At 28.4% G+C, this 18531-nt stretch overlaps 3 pseudogenes; all 3 read left to right on the top strand.

The window, feature by feature from the left end:
- Positions 1-1094: 1094 nt before the first annotated feature.
- Positions 1095-2073, top strand: LOC127079864 (uncharacterized; annotated as a pseudogene).
- A 4897-nt stretch (positions 2074-6970) lies between these two features.
- Positions 6971-8136, top strand: LOC127079863 (F-box protein At5g49610-like; annotated as a pseudogene).
- A 7516-nt stretch (positions 8137-15652) lies between these two features.
- LOC127079861 (uncharacterized) lies at positions 15653-16803 on the top strand (annotated as a pseudogene).
- The last annotated feature ends 1728 nt before the right edge of the window (positions 16804-18531 follow it).

The following is an 18531-nucleotide window of genomic DNA, read 5'->3' as shown; positions in this document are numbered from 1 at the left end:
ATAATAATAATGGTTAATTTTGATTTTGATTTTGATTTTCTTAAAAAGTACTTCCAAATTTAGAATTTAGTATTTAAATTTTTTTGGTAAATATAAAACTAAGGAGTGAATGATAATTTCAAAAGTAACAAATGTTTTAGAGTAATTGTATATTACAGTAGACATAAATAAAATATAAATATAAATAAATTGATATTGAAAATTTAGATTGTCAAGAACTCAAATTTAGCAATATTTTAAGGGCATTTTATTTGGCTTTATAATTTTAATTATTTTAATTTTATGGTTTTTGCTTTATGCATTTAATATACATTTAAGAGTGTTTTCATAAAAATAGCTCACATCTCTGTCTGGACTAGAAACTATGAATTTAAATTTAGCTTCACATGTTGAAAAGTATTAAAAAATTTGAAGAAGAATTTTAACATCAATTGTATTTTAAATTTTAATCAAACATAGAGGATATCTAGTTGATAAAAAAAATGTATATAACCTAGTACAAATAGAAGTTAATAATGAAGAAATATTTAATCAACTAGTATAGTAAGGTAAGTCTTCAGCCAACAATAAATTTTATATTTCTACTTTGATTACCTTTTTTGTATTTACAGTTAGTATATACATTTCTTTTCATGATGATTGCAAATAATCTTATAAAAAAAGATACGTGTTAATTGAATGTAAATATAGAAAAATTACATTATTAACATCTAAATTTAATTCCTATTATTATATTGACCTAATTATAAAATGAAATATGATTAACATAAATTAAATAGATAAATCACAGATCATATTCATCACCCTAACACACGTTTTCCAAAAATCAAGAAAATTATTCAATCAATAAATCAGGAGAATTAAAAGTTATTTATTTTGATTTACTTCCTTTCCAAGTTTGTTACCATTAATAGTTTTGAATATAAACAACCAAATCTTTGGCCCCAAGACACTCATATCTCTCTTAATATCTTTATTATAAAGATTTTATTTAAAAAAAGAAAACGTGTGTTTGTCTTCAGTGCTCTTTTCCTTTTTCTATTCTTTCTATATCAATTTTTCATCCTTCAATTTTTGCATTCTAATTTAAAATAATGGAAGTGTCTCAAGAAGATTGGTTACCTGCAAAAATCATTTTTAAATTTAAGTTGATTTGTAGTTCATTCTCCAAATTTCAAGAAGAATCTCATTTCAAAACAAAACAGTTTTGTAATATGTTAGTGAAGAGTGATACATGTTTCTTCCTCCAACATGATCAAATAAGTCAAAGATATCAAAAAAAGGAAGAGTTGCACCATTGAGCTAAAGAGCAACAATTTTCTGGTGTTCCTAACAATGTTCTAACATTTCTATCTAATTCAGTTATTGTTGTAGCTTCTAGTAATTGTTTGCTTCTTTGTTATACCATTAATGATGATCCTGTTGAATTGTTTATTCGCAATCCAATTACAAAGTCTTTCTTTTTCATTTCTAGTTTGGAGTCACTTAGAAAAAACCATATATTTTCTAATATAAATCTCATTTAATCTCATGGCTCTTCAGATGACTATTTGATTTTCATTTTGAAAACACAGCGGATTGGTCACCAACTAGTTATATATGCAATATTTATCATGGAAAACAAGGTGTGTGGAAAACCATGGAAGCTATTATTAAGTTGCCAAGGGAAGCTATAAAAGGTTTTCACACGGATGTAACATGGACATATTTAATTGGGGCAAAGTGACAAGTTCCAACCGTTCTATTTACTTAGTGAAATCAAGAAAGTCTGTTTTCACTATTTGGTTTTTAAAAGATTACAAGTCATGTTTATGGCAAAAGATTTTGAAGGTGAGAGTGAATGCATTGGGGTTAGAAGAGAAAGATACTCATGTTACCGGATTTGCTGTCTTGAACGACAATATTTTAGTTTTTTCTACGGAACAAATGATTTATAATTGTGGTTTCGATGGAGAAACATTTATGATGGTGGAAGAAATAGGCTCACACCGTTGTGGATCAAAACCTCAATTTATTTCCTACTCAAACACTCTTCGTTCGTGTGGGACTAATGTTCAAACAATACCTTGCTAGAATCAAATGATGTATGAAGGCAAGTTTAGGGTTTTTGATAAGTTGTAATATCTATATTTAATTTAATATAATTGAAGGGATTATTTATTAATTTGAATTTATTAAAGTTGATACCATCTCTCTTGATAATGATTATACAACTTGTGAATGCAAGAGAGTACACTGTTCAAATAAAAAAATATTGATATGAGTAAGCATTTCTAAAAGGATAGTGAGGAGTGTGCTCTTTGGGGTCACACTATTATAAATAATATAACCAAACTTTCACCTCACCCTATCAAAAACCGAGATAAAAGGTTAAGGCGCGTCATATTTTATATTATTTTTAAAATTGATGTCTTTCTTTTTATTTTATTTTTAACTTTTAAGTTAATGATCTATTCCTTTGGTTATATTTAATAATCAGGGGATTAGATTATCATATTTTACTATAAAAATACTCGTTAATCATATTTTACTATAAACCTAACTTATATATAGTCGCTCCAAAGTCTTACGCATCATTCTCTTAGATGGATTGCAAGACATAAAAATCTTCAATGTTCTTCAATATTGAACAAAACAACTTTCCTACCATTACAATCTATATCACATAATGATGTTGATGTTGTTGTTGTATTTTTCTAATAACACTCCTATGTTGTCAATCAAAGAAAACATTGAGAAATTTATTGTTTTTCTCGGTAGACAATATTGAGAAATTTATTCATTAAAATAATCATCCATTTATCTTTCACGTTCTCTTTCATGTGAAAATTTTTATTTGCCATGATAACATTTGCTCAATATAATGAAATCTCTCTGACATGGATTGCAAGTACAAAAAAAATTATCTTATTTGGAAAAAATAACTTATCAGAAATTTAAAAAGATACGTTGTTCTCCAAGAATCCATTGTCAAACTTTTTATTTGTTTAAACAATTTATTTTAATATTATGTGAATACAATGTAAATATATAAAAAAACGTTTTCCCTCGATTTTTAACATAGACAGAGATGTATATGGCATTTGGGTTGAAAAATATAAGTGTGTTTATTCACACTACTAGAAAATAAATATTTCTTCACACTAAACTACAACAGTTTCACTGTTAACTGTGATAATACCTCATTTTTGGACGCACTTTGTTTATTTATATTTACGAAAATACATTGCACTATGGTCAAACTAATAAACCACGATTATACATTTATGGAGTGACAGAGTTCGAATCTCAACTCCAACAATTTTCTACTTTTTCGTTACAATTAATGTTATCCTGATAATTATAATATATAAATTAAAATTAAAAGACCTATCACCACGATTATTAATGTGAACCGTTGTGAAAGTCATTAAATTTCTCATGATTTTTTTTATAAAACCGTGGTGAAATTGTTTACTCATATATAATATAAACGAATTAATTCTTCCTTCTTGACAGTATCGCCGTATCTATCACAGCAAAATCCGAATACACATTTTCCCGCTTCTTCTTCGTCATTAGCTGTAGCTTCATACATAAATGTTTTTTTCTTCTTCTTCTTTGTTCTTTCTTTTTCTTGTATGTTGTTTTTATGTTTCACATGATTTTTTTCACATGATTTGTTGTATGTTGTTGTTGTTTGATGTTGTTGTTTTCTTATTCCGATATCAGATCCTTCTCTCAATATTAATAGTGGGAGCAACAAACTTATCCACGAGATTTAGGTTACAAAGGAGGTTATTGATATGGTGGAGTTATGATTTAACAAAGCCAAAGAAGCTGAATTTGTTAGGGATCCCATTACAGTTGTTGAGCCGTCTGATGGAACAAGCCATAAGAAGATTATTTTCAAGAATCTTAACACTAAAAAGATGAAGAAGGTATAAGCTAGCTATAATGACTGACCTAATAAATCTGGATGTAACTGATTATGAATAAAATGAAGACCTTGAGATCTCCACGAATTCAACTAGGTATGAAGATTAAAGACCTTTGTTACATTTTACATGATATTTTATTGGTTGTTGTTGTTGTTGTTGCATGTCATATTAACAATGTATTGCTGGTTGTTGTTGGTTGTTATGTTACAATGTTAATACTAGTTATGTTGTGGGTGTTGTTGCTTGTTATGTTACAGTGTACTGCTTATTTATGTTATAATGTACTGGTATTTGGGTTAACAATATACTGCTGGTTGTTATTGCTTGTTATGTTACAATGTTAATTCTAGTTTATATTTTCAAAATAGATTAACATTCTGAAAGTTGTTTATATTTTGAAATTTGGTTCAAGAGAACTCATATTATGGGTGTAGTTCATAAATGGTTTGCTTTTCTATGGAGAAACAATACAAGAAGTAATAAGAAATTTTGGAAGCTTTATTCGCCTTGTACTTTTTCTTCATGGCAACAGAAAGTAGATCAACTTCATACCATTTCACGAATCTTTTCAATAAAAGGTATGTTTTTGTCATTTTGTTGATGAATGTTGTTGTTGAGTTTATTATAAGGTATATAGATTGTTTGCTTCACTAACCCTTCATTGAACATGTATTCATTTAAAGTGATTTAGAAAATAATAATTCAAAAATTAAGTTATATTTGAAATGCAACTTAGATCAAACATATTTTTCAAATTGCATCCATCTCGTAATTCATCTATATCGCTCTTTAACACGTAAAAATTGGTTTATTGCCCCAGGTTCTTCAAAGAAATGATTCGTTCCCTATTAATTTATATTGTAAAACATCAAATTTGTTGAGAAATTGGATCATCTTCACCGTTGTCATCATAATAATCTTCATTATTGACTAAAATAATAATGACGATAGCGGTGATGATGATCATAAATTAGTCAACATATCGATGCTTTGAAAAATAAAATAGGAATGAACTGTTGCTTTGAAGAAATTGGGACATTGAATCAATACTACGTGTTAAGAAGCAAGAGATGAATTACGGTATGAATGCAATTTGAAAAACAGTGGTTCGTTTAAGTTTTTCAAGAATAATTAAAATTTTCAAAATTACTATCTTCTACATCAATTTTAATGGTTGTATATGTTTAGTGAGGTGTTAGGAAAAACAAGCGATTTACATATTTTATAATAACCTCAGGTACTTTTCACCACGATTATCTTCTATAACTGTGGCAAAATGTTAATTATATTTCAAATAAATATGTTGCTGCTGCTGGGTTTCAAACACATGACCTATATATATATATATATATATATATATATATATATATATATATATATATATATATATATATATATATCATAACCGTTGTTTAATTTAACCGTTATGATAGGTAGTGCGTTACCTAGCTTATAACCATGGTCACACACCCGTTGTGGAAACCACCATGCATACAATCACACGCTACCTAACAACAGACGTTCAACTGTCATTAACTGTGTTTCACAACCATCATTATATGTGTTTTTCGTAGTAATGTTAGTTTCTTCACCATCCTTAAACAAATCTTTGTTGTCCATTAATGAGTATCAATGCTCAAGATATTGTCACTAGTGATCCCCGTGAAACCTAAAATCTTCATTATAAAAACATTATGAATATTAAAGTTTGATAGTAGTGAATCCACAAGAAACTCAAATATTATTGTGAAACCCTTTATGTTTAATCGGAGCGTCATGAGATTTTACAAAGTAAAAGTATCAATGTGATAGATTACAAGAGAAGAAAAAATTTAGATTCATTTAATACGTGGTTGGTGAGAGTTTATTTACTTTGCTAAAGATTTATGTGATGGATTGCAAGTGCATAAAAAAATTGATTCAAGTTTATATTCTAAAAGAATCTCTTAACTGAATATTTCTTTTTATCTAATCTTTTTTTTAATGACAATTTCAAAAGTAACAAATTTTTAAGAATAATTGAATATTACATTAGACAAAAATAAAATGTAAATATAAATAAATTGATATTGAAAATATAGATTATAAAGAACTCAAATTTAGCAATATTGTAAGGGATTTTATTTGGCATTATAATTTTAATAATTTGAATTTGATGATTTTTTTCTTTATGCATTTATTATACATTCAAGAGTGTTTTCATAAAAATAGTTCACATCTCTGCCTGGATTAGAAACTATGAATTTAAATTTAGCTTTATATATTCAAAAGTATTAAAAAATTTGAAGAAGAATTTTAACATCAGTTGTATTTTAAATTTTAATCAAACATAGATGATATCTAGTTGATAAAGAAATGTATTTAACCTATTCCAAATAGAATTTAATTATGAAAAAATATTTAATCAATTAGTAATGTAAGTCTTCAACCAACAATAAATTTTATATTTCTACTTATAATATTTTATTAACTTTTTTCTATTTACAGTTAGTATATTACATTTCTTTTTATAATTATTTTTCAATAAACATTTAACAATAACATATATAAATTCAATTATATTCTTATAAGAAAAAGGATACATGTGACGTTGTCACTTTAATCTTAATTGAATATAAATATAGAAAAAAAATACATTATTAACATACAAATCTAATTCCTATCATTATATAAAATGAAATATGATTAACATATATTAAGTAAATCAATCACATATCATATTCATCACCCTAACACACGTTTTTCAACAAATCAAGAAAATTATTCAATCAATAAATCAGAAGAATTAAAAGCTATTTAATTTAATTTACTTACTTTCCAAGTTTGTTGCCATTAATACTTTTGAATATAAACAACCAAATCTTTGGCCCCAAGACACTCATACCTCTCTTAATATCTGTATTTTCAGTAGCACTATTATATATATGTCAATTAACACAACTCTTACTATCATACACATCTTGCATTCGTTTGTTTGTCCTATGTTACTTTTTCTATTTTTCTAATCTTCATCAATTTTTCATCCTTCAATTTTTGCATTCTTATTTAAAATGGAAGTGTCTCAAGAAGACATTGCTTATGAGATATTTTCTTGGTTACCTGCAAAAACCATTTTTAAATTTAAGTTAACCTGTAGTTCATTCTCCAAATTTCAAGAAGAATCTCATTTCAAAACAAAACAGTTTTGTAATATGTTAGTGAAGAGTGATACATGTTTCTTCCTCCAACATGATCAAATAAGTCAAAGGTATCAAAAAAGGATCGAGTTGCACCATTTACCTAAAGAGCAACAATTTTCTTGTGTTCCTAACAATATTCTGACATTTCTATCTAATTCAGCTATTGTTGTAGCTTCTAGTAATGGTTTGCTTCTTTGTTATACTATTAATGATGATCCTGTTGAATTGTTTATTTGCAATCCAATTACAAAGTCTTTCTTTTCTATTCCTAGTCCGGAGTCACTTAGAAAAAATCACAGGTTTTCTAACATAAATCTCATGTTAAATTGCTCGGATGACTCTTCAGATGATTACTTGATATTTCTTTTTGAAAACACACTGGATTGGTCGCCAAATAGTTATGTATGCAATATTTATCATGGAAAAGAAGGTGTGTGGAGAACCATGGAAAACAACTTTTTATGTGGTGGTAGAAATATGAAATTTGAGATGTCGGTGTTTCACAATGGAGCACTTCATTTCATTTCAGATTGCTCTAATTACTTTACTAGATATAGTCCTTTTTATAAGCCATACATAATGGCTTATGATTTTGTGAAAGGAACTTCAACTATTATTAAGTTGCCAAGGGAAGCTATAAAAGGTTTTCACGCGGAGTGTAACATGGGCATATTTAATTGGGGCAAAGTGACAAGTTCCAACCGTTCTATTTGCTTAGTGAAATCAACAAGGTCTGTTTTCACTATTTGGTTTTTAAAAGATTACAAGTCATGTTTATGGCAAAAGATTTTGAAGGTGAGAGTGAATGCATTGGGGTTAAAAGAGAAAGATGCTCATGTTACCGGATTTACTATCATGAATGGCAAGGATTTGGTTTTTTCTACGGAACAAAAAATTACAGTTGTGGTTTAGATGGAGAAACATTTATGATGGCGGAAGAAATAGGCTCACACAGTTGTGGATCTAATCCTTACTTTATGTCCTACTCAAACACTCTTCGTCCATGTGGGACTAATGTTCAAACAATGCCTTGCTAGGAGATGTAAGCTGCCAAGTTTTGAGAAATTGTAATATTTATATTTGATATTATTCAAGGCTTTAGTTATTAATTTTGAATAAATTATATATAGCTACTGTGTTTGAATTTATTATAGTTATTAATTTTAGAAGCATCGCTAATAGAGAATCTATAAGTGAACCTAGTAACAAATATTTATGTTTCGTCCTATCTGCTGCTAATATTCCACACCTAAATATTTCCATGCCTCTTTGATAATTTGGTTCCATGCCCATTTGTTAGACCAAAACGCAATTAATATTGTCTGCAAACGAATCTTTGTTCAAAGCAGAATTATAGAATCACCTTTCCTACCCTATAAGCCTCCATTACTCATCATAGATAAATCGGGATTATGATACCTAGATTTATGATTGCTGCCCAAATAGAATTCTTTTCCTGCATCCAATTTTCCCATTCCTCCTCAAACATCAACCTATCAAATAGATATTGATAGATACCTCGGGTAACTCGAACTCACACAATCCTAAGCAATTTCAAAATCTATTTTCATAACAATGCAATCCTTCTTTGATCTTTTAGCAAAATCTAAAATATCATAAACCTTCAAAACCCCATAAAAAATACTTCTTCACGACACAAAAGCTACTCGGTGGAAATAATCTTACCAATGAACCTCTTCAATCTACCAGCCAAGACTTTTGCTAAGCTCTTTTAAAGAATGTTACAAGACAAATCGTTTTGTACTCGTTCAAAGTATGAAAATAAATAAAAGATGAAAAAGGATAACCAATTAGATTTTCAATAATTGAATTCAATTATTTTTTTTAGCTACTAATAACAGCAAAATAATTAGTAGTAAAGTCAATGCATAATTTTAGGCATAATAACAACAATCGATGCACACTTTTAGGCATAAGATGTGCATATATTTTATTAGTTCAATATCCTCCCTCAAGCTGAAGCATTATAGATGTTTATCATGCCAAGTTTAGATATAAATGAGTTGAAACAAGTTCAGTTGTTTGAGCATTGAGAACAAGTGTGCTTTGGCCAATAGGATTAGGTTCATTTTGAGTACTAGGAATGTAACATTATTGACATTTGGCCGAGATTGTGTTGCCTCAGAGGCTGCTGCAAGCATTTCAAATTCAGGATCATCATCAAAGTGAGATTCCATTTCTTATGGATTTTCCTGAGCTGCGTGTCCAACATCAATGTTGCGAGATTTTTTTTTTGGTTTTTCTTGCACATGACATAAACATCTCTCTCTCTCATTCAATACTGACCATGTAGTAAAAGGTTTCTTTAAATTCTTCAAGTGATCCAAATTCCAATCTCACATTAAACATGTAATTCTTGTTCAATTCATCAATCTTAAATTTTGGATATTTTGGTTCATTTTTATTATCAAAAGCATTAGGGTTTTCACACAGAGTGTAACATGGTCATATTTAATTGGGGCAAAGTAATAAGTTCCAACCGTTCTATTTGCTTAGTGAAATCAAGAAAATTTGTTTTTACTATTTGGTTTTTAAAAGATTACAAGTCAGGTTTATGGCAAAAAGATTTTGAAGGCGAGAGTGAATGTTACCGGATTTACTGTCATGAACGACAATGTTTTAGTTTTTTCTACGGAACAAAAGATTTATAGTTGTTGTTTGGATGAAGAAACATTTACGATGGTGGAAGAAATAGGCTCACGCCATTGTGGATCCAATCCTTAATTTATTTCCTACTCAAATACTCTTCGTTCGTGTGAGATTAATGTTCAAACAATGCCTTGATAGAAATAAATGATATATGAAGACAAATTTAGTAAATTATTAGAGAAGTTTGTGAAGTTGTAATATTTATTTAATTTAATATAATTGAAGGCATTTGTTATTAATTTGAATTTATTAAAGTTGATACAAGATCTAATAATTATACAACTTGTGAATGCAAGAGAGTACACAGGCCAAATAAAAAATATTGATATGGGTAAGCATTTCTAAAAGGATAGTGAGGAGTGCAATTGGAAGAATATTATCATAACTTCGTAGTTATCTGACTCTGCAAGTGTATGTACATTTATAGTTTGGTCATTATTTCCAATAATCATGTCATCCCCTTCTAGCATAGAAGTTCAACAGAGAATTTATACAAAATAAATAACCGAAAAATAATTATATAGTGCAATATATTTCATGCAGCTATGCTATCGCTCTCCATCAATTTATTTTTATCACTACAACAAATAGTAGCTTAGGAATTTAATTTGATTCATGTTGTATCTTTTACGGTACTTTTGGTCTAATTCATTATTTTGATACGCCAAGCTTTCTATCTGTTAAATTATTTTTATTCATATATAGCTTAACGATGGATTGACTTTCGCTCTCATAAATCAAATATTTCATTTTCTCATAGGGAACTATGAGTTGATCATAGATGTTGGCACAAATAAAATATCTACTTTGCATGATTTCAGACACAACAATACTACTCAACATTAGGTAATCGGTCGGGTATTGTTTAACCACTATTATATTATATCCGTGATATATATATATATATATATATATATATATATATATATATATATATATATATATATATATATATATATATATATATATTATTTCAGGGGCTGTTGGAGCTTTATATGGGAGGTGACTAAAATTTGGTAATAAAGTTTATAGCTCTTTTATTTATCGAATTTCTCTTTGGGGTCACACTACTACAAATAATCTGACAAAACTTTCATCCCATCTTATTAAAAATCGAGATAAAAGGTTAAGACGCGTCATGTTATAGATTATTTTTTAATAAATACCACATATTTCCTTGTTTTCTAAATAAAATCGAGGAAAAAAATATTTCAGGACATGATTCGAATCTCAACATCAACATTTTATATTATTTTTAAAAGTGATGTCTTTATTTGTATTTTATTTTTGATTTTTAAATTAATCATTTATTCCTTTAGTTATATTTAATAATTGAGGGATTAGATTATCATATTTTACTATTAAATGATTCGTTAATTAGATTTTACTATAAACCTAGCTTATAAGTAGCCGCTTCAAAGTCTTACGCATCATTCTTTGAGATGGATTGCAAGACATACAAATCTTCAATGTTCTTCAATATTGAACAAAACATATTTTATGTCATTGCAATCTATATCACATAACGATGTTGATGTTTTGTTGTATTTTTGTAATAACCTTCCTATGTTGTCAATCAAAGAAAACATTGAGAAATTTATTATTTTTCACGGTTGACAACATTGAGAAATTTATTCTTAAAAATAGTCATCCATTTATCTTTCACATTCTCTTTCATGTTCTCTTTCATGTGAAAGCATTTGCCATGAAAATATTTGCTCAATATAATGAAATCTCTCTGACATGGATTGCAAGTACCAAAAAAATTATCTTATTTGAAAAAGATAATTTATCAGAAATGTGAAAAGATAGGTTGTTCTCCAAGAATCTATTGCCAAACTTTTTATTGGTTTAAACAATTCATTTAAATATTCTATGAAAATAATGCAAATATATATAAAAAAAAACATTTTCCTTCAATTTTTAACATACACAAAGAGATATGTGGCGTTTGGGTTGTAATATATTTTATTTTTTTTATTTTATTTTAAAAGAAAACCATGTTACCTTAGTTTTGAGTAATATTGAGGTAAAATATAAGTGAGTTTATTCACATTACTAGAAAATAGACTTTTCTTCGCACTAAACTACAACGGTGTGACTGTTAACCGTGATAAAAACTCATTTTTGGACGCACTTTGTTTATTTATATTTACGAAAATACATTTCACTACGGTGAAACTAATAAACCACGATTATACATTTATGGAGTGACAGAGTTGGAATCTCAACTCCAATAATTTTCTATTTTTTCGTTACAATTAATGTTGTCCTTATAATTATAATATTTAAATTAAAATTAAAATACGTATACCACGATTATTAATGTGAGCCGTTGTGAAAGTCATTACACTTCTCATGGTTTTTTGATAAAACCGTGGTGAAATTGTTTACTCATATATAATATAAAAGAATTAGATCTTCCTTCTTGACAGTATCGCCGTGTCTATCACAGCAAAATCCTAGCACACATTTCCCGCTTCTTCTTCGTCATTAGTTGTAGCTTCATACATAAATGTTTTCTTCTTCTTCCTCGTTCTTTCTTTTTCTTGTATGTTGTTTTCATGTTTCACATGATTTTCACACGATTTTCTTCATGTTTGAGAGTTTATGATTTTTTGTTGTTGTATGTTGTTGTTATTGTTTTATGTTGTTATATGTTGTCATTTTCTTATCCCGATTTCAGATCTTTTTATCAATATTAATAGTGGGAGCGAGATTCAGGTTACAAAGGAGGTTATTGATATGATGGAGTTATGGTTTAACAAGGCCAAGGAAGTTGAATCTGTTATGGATCACATTACAGTTGTTGAACCGTCTGATGGAACAAGTTATAAGAAGATTATTTTCAAGAATCTTAACATTGAAAAGATGAAGAAGGTAACAACTATATTGAATGACCTAATGAATCTGGATGTAACTGATTATGAATCAGATGAATACCTTAAGAACTAAGAAGACCTTGACACCTTCACACATTCAACTAAGTATGAAGATTAAAGACCATTGTTATGTTTTAAATTTTAAAAGTGACTTTAATATATATTTTAAAATACCTTAAGATAAAGTTTGGAGCCATTTTTAAATTTAAAAGTGACTTTAATATATATTTAATTGATGTAATTTAATATATGAATTGGCATTGCGCCCCAGTGGTAAAACACTGGTTTGTTAAGTCTCTTGACATGGTTCCAAACCTGGTCAGAGTAATGTTTATTTTTTTCTCACTTGTTAAATGTTCATTTTTCTTCATAACTTCAAATATCCATAACTTCATGATTCCTTAACATTTTTTACTCATTCTTTTTTCCATGTGTTCATGAGAATGTCTATTTTATGATGACACAAAAAAATCCCAAAAATTTTATTTAGATGGAAAACATGTGCTTTAAGTGTTTTTTTAAGGCTCCTAATTGATTCTTTTGGCTTATGTCTTGTTTGTTCTTGATGTTGAAAGCTTGTATGATTAAAACACAATCTTTTAAATGTTGATTGGTATCCTTAACATGTTTGAACTTTATTATGTTCATATAATGTATCAATTGATTCACCTTGAAAACATGTTTGAATGAATGGTTAGGAGGTGATTAAGTTTTCCACTTAAGTTTGGTCTTATCATGAACTTTGATTCAAGTTTAATGTTTATTTTGTGAAGACTTATAATGTGATGCATGTTTGACCTAAATTGATTCATGTTGTGTTTACCATGTACCAATGAATGCTTTTACCATGTCAAATATGATTTTGTCTTCACCATCAATGTGTTGTGTCTTGTGATATTATGTGAAACTTCGTCATGTCTTGTTTATGTTTATCTCAATGCCTAAAAACCATGATAAATATCGTAACTCACACATCACTAACCTTGTTATTACCATTGTATTTAGCCATATTTTGTGCCTTAATATTAATGCATGTTCAACCTTGTTATATTGTTTATATCCAAGGGAAATGAATCATGACATTTTTGTCATTTTGCATGTGTATGTTCATCTGCATTCTATAAAATTTTGCTTCCCCTTAATCCAAAACTTTAGATACAATCTTAGGTTCCCCTGAATGTAAAACTTAGGACTCTCTCTCTCTCTCTCTCGCTCTCTCTCTCTCTCTCTCTCTCTCTCTCTCTCTCTCTCTCTCTCTCTCTCTCTCTCTCTCTCTCTCTCTCTCTCTCTCTCTCTCTCTCTCTCTCTCTTCTCTCTCTCTCTCCTCTCTCTCTCTCTCTCTTCTCTTTCTTATAACCACTTTCATAATAAACTTTGACTTAGGTCATCTTCACTATCATCAAATGATAAATTATAACCCTCAAAGTCACTACCATCATTATTCCAAGTTCATTTTAGTTTTGATGATATTGTAATGATTATTTTATTGTTTAACATTTTTTTATTTGTGTAAAAAAATTAAATAGACTTACGGAATTTATCATCGAAAAAAGTAAGAAAGTTCTACAACACAATCCTTTAGTCTTAAGATGAACTTGGAATATATAACCTGACACAATAATCATGAATCATCTACAAAGATATGAAACTTGCCCATCAGTTATGACCTCTTATAAATATTTGCATTTTTTAAGAACTACTAAATTAATGAAAATATAAGAAAGATTCTAGTTACTCGTATTTGTTCACTAGTTTTGACATATGAGAAAGATTCGATCCACTTGAATTTGAATTTCACTAATTCAACTAACCATTCATTAATTTTAATTGGCCTTTTTGAGTAACAACTTAAAGTAATTTTAGGTGCAAACATAATAATAATAATAATAATAATAATAATAATAATAATAATAATAATAATAATGATGGTGGTTAATTTTGATTTTGATTTTGATTTTTTTAAAAATTATTTCCAAATTTAGAATTAAGTATTTAAATTTTTTTGGTAAATATAAAACTAAGGAGTGAATGATAATTTCAAAAGTAACAAATGTTTTAGAGTAATTATATAATACAGGAGACATAAATAAAATATAAATATAAATAAATTGATATTGAAAATTTAGATTGTCAAGAACTCAAATTTAGCAATATTTAAGGGGATTTTATTTGGCTTTATAATTTTAATTATTTTAATTTTATGGTTTTTGCTTTATGCATTTAATATACATTCAAGAGTGCTTTCATAAAAATAGCTCACATCTCTGTCTGGACTAGAAACTAAGAATTTTAAATTTAGCTTCATATGTTGAAAAGTATTAAAAATTTGAAGAAGAATTTTAGCATCCATTGTATTTTAAATTTTAATCAAACATAGAGGATATCTAGTTGATAAAAAAAATGTATTTAACCTAGTCCAAATAGAAGTTAATAATGAAGAAATATTTAATCAATTAGTAAGGTAAGTCTTCAGCCAACAATACATTTTATATTTCTACTTATAATATTTGATTAACTTTTTATATTTACCGTTAGTATATACAAATAATCTTTAAAAAAAAGATACCTATGATTTTGTCACCTTAATCTTAATTGAATGTAAATATAGAAAAATTACATTAGTAACATATAAATTTATTCCTATTATTATATTGACCTAATTATAAATAAAAAATGATTAATATAAAGTAAATAAATAAATCACAGAACATATTCATTACCCTGGCACACGTTTTCCAACAAATCAAGAAAATTATTCGATCAATAAATCAGGAGAATTAAAAGTTTGTTACCACTAATCCTTTTGAATATAAACAATCAAATCTTTGGCCCCATGTTACTCGTACTTCTCTTGATATCTTCACTATTATATATATGCCAATTAACATCACTCTTACTATCATACACATCTTATATTCGTTTGTTTGTCCTCTGTGCTCTTTTTCCATTCTTTCTAATCTTCATCAATTTTCATCCTTCAATTTTTGCATTCTTATTTAAAATGGAAGTGTCTCAAGAAGACATTGCTTATGAGATATTTTCTTGGTTACCTGCAAAAACCATATTAAGTTTAAGTTAACTTGTAGTTCATTCTCCAAATTTCAAGAAGAATTCATTTCAAAACAAAACAGTTTGTAATATGTTAGTGAAGAGTGATACATGTTTCTTCCTCCAACATGATCAAATAAGTCAAAGGTATCAAAAAAGGATCGAGTTGCACATTTACCTAAAGAGCAACAATTTTCTTGTGTTCCTAACAATATTCTGACATTTCTATCTAATTCAGCTATTGTTGTAGCTTCAAGTAATGGTTTGCTTCTTTGTTATACTATTAATGATGATCCTGTTGAATTGTTTATTTGCAATCCAATTACAAAGTCTTTCTTTTCTATTCCTAGTCCGGAGTCACTTAGAAAAAATCACAGGTTTTCTAACATAAATCTCATGTTAAATTGTTCTGATGACTCTTCAGATGATTACTTGATATTTCTTTTGAAAACACACTGGATTGGTCGCCAAATAGTTATGTATGCAATATTTATCATGGAAAAGAAGGTGTGTGGAGAACCATGGAAAACAACTTTTTATGTGGTGGTAGAAATATGAAATTTGAGATGTCGGTGTTTCACAATGGAGCACTTCATTTCATTTCAGATTGCTCTAATTACTTTACTAGATTTAGTCCTTTTATAAGCCATACATAATGGCTTATGATTTTGTGAAAGGAACTTCAACTATTATTAAGTTGCCAAGGGAAGCTATAAACACGCGGAGTGTAACATGGGCATATTTAATTGGGGCAAAGTGACAAGTTCAACACGTTCTATTTGCTTAGTGAAATCAACAAGGTCTGTTTTCACTATTGGTTTTTAAAAGATTACAAGTCATGTTTATGGCAAAAGATTTTGAAGGTGAGAGTGAATGCATTGGGGTTAAAAGAGAAAGATGCTCATGTTACCGGATTTACTATCATGAATGGCAAGGATTTGGTTTTTCTACGGAACAAAAAATTACAGTTGTGGTTTAGATGGAGAAACATTTATGATGGCGGAAGAAATAGGCTCACACAGTTGTGGATCTAATCCTTACTTTATGTCCTACTCAAACACTCTTCGTCCATGTGGGACTAATGTTCAAACAATGCCTTGCTAGGAGATGTAAGCTGCCAAGTTTTGAGAAATTGTAATATTTATATTTGATATTATTCAAGGCTTTAGTTATTAATTTTGAATAAATTATATATAGCTACTGTGTTTGAATTTATTATAGTTATTAATTTTAGAAGCATCGCTAATAGAGAATCTATAAGTGAACCTAGTAACAAATATTTATGTTTCGTCCTATCTGCTGCTAATATTCCACACCTAAATATTTCCATGCCTCTTTGATAATTTGGTTCCATGCCCATTTGTTAGACCAAAACGCAATTAATATTGTCTGCAAACGAATCTTTGTTCAAAGCAGAATTATAGAATCACCTTTCCTACCCTATAAGCCTCCATTACTCATCATAGATAAATCGGGATTATGATACCTAGATTTATGATTGCTGCCCAAATAGAATTCTTTTCCTGCATCCAATTTTCCCATTCCTCCTCAAACATCAACCTATCAAATAGATATGATAGATACCTCGGGTAACTCCAACTCACAATCCTAAGCAATTTCAAAATCTATTTTCATAACAATGCAATCCTTCTTTGATCTTTTAGCAAAATCTAAAATATCATAAACTTCAAAACCCCATAAAAAATACTTCTTCACGACACAAAAGCTACTCGGTGGAAATAATCTTACCAATGAACCTCTTCAATCTACCAACCCAAGACTTTTAGTAAGCTCTTCTTAAAGAATGTTACAAGACAAATCGTTTTGTACTCGTTCAAAGTATGAAAATAAATAAAATATGACAAAGGATAACCATTAGGTTTTCAATAATTGAATTCAATTATTTTTTTAGCTACCGATAACAGCAAAATAACTAATAGTAAAGTAAATGCATAATTTTAGATATAATAACAGCAACCGATGCACACTTTTAGGTATAAGATGTGCATATTTTATTAGCTCAATATCCTCCCTCAAGCTAAAGCACTATAGATTTCTATCATGCCAGTTTAGATATAAATGAGTTGAAACAAGTTCAGTTGTTTGAGCATTTAGAACAAGTGTGCTTTGGCCAATAGGATTAGGTTCATTTTGAGTACTAGGGATGTAACATTATTGACATTTGTCCGAGGTTGTGTTGTCTCAGAGGCTGCTGCAAAATTTGCTGCAAGCATTTCAAATTCAGGATCATCATCAAAGTGAGATTCCATTTCTAGTGGATTTTCCTGAGTTGCATGTCCAACATCAATGTTGCGAGATTTTTTTTGGTGTTTTTTGTATTCATCTTATAGCTCTTTTATTTATTGAATTTCTCTTTGGGATCACACTACTACAAATAATATGACAAAACTTTCACCCCACCCTATTAATCGAGATAAAAGGTTAAGACGCGTCATGTTTTAGATTATTTTTTAATAAATACCACATATTTCCTCGTTTTCTAAATAAAATCGAGGAAAAAAATATTTCAGGACATGATTCGAATCTCAACATCAAACATTTATATTATTTTTTAAAAGTGATGTCTTTATTTTTATTTTATTTTTGATTTTTAAGTTAATCATTTATTCCTTTAGTTATATTTAATAACCGAGGGATTAGATTATCATATTTTACTATAAAATGATTCGTTAATCAGATTTACTATAAACGTAGCTTATATGTAGCCACTTCAAAGTTTTACGCATCATCTTTGAGATGGATTACAAGACATACAAATCTTCAATGTTCTTCAATATTAAACAAAACATTTTTTCTGCCATTGCAATATAT

The sequence above is a fragment of the Lathyrus oleraceus genome, chromosome 5, assembly GCF_024323335.1.
Source record: "Lathyrus oleraceus cultivar Zhongwan6 chromosome 5, CAAS_Psat_ZW6_1.0, whole genome shotgun sequence".
Taxonomy (NCBI): Eukaryota; Viridiplantae; Streptophyta; class Magnoliopsida; order Fabales; family Fabaceae; genus Lathyrus; species Lathyrus oleraceus.
Note: the sequence above shows the minus strand (reverse complement) of the source record. Positions and strands in the feature narration are given on the sequence as shown.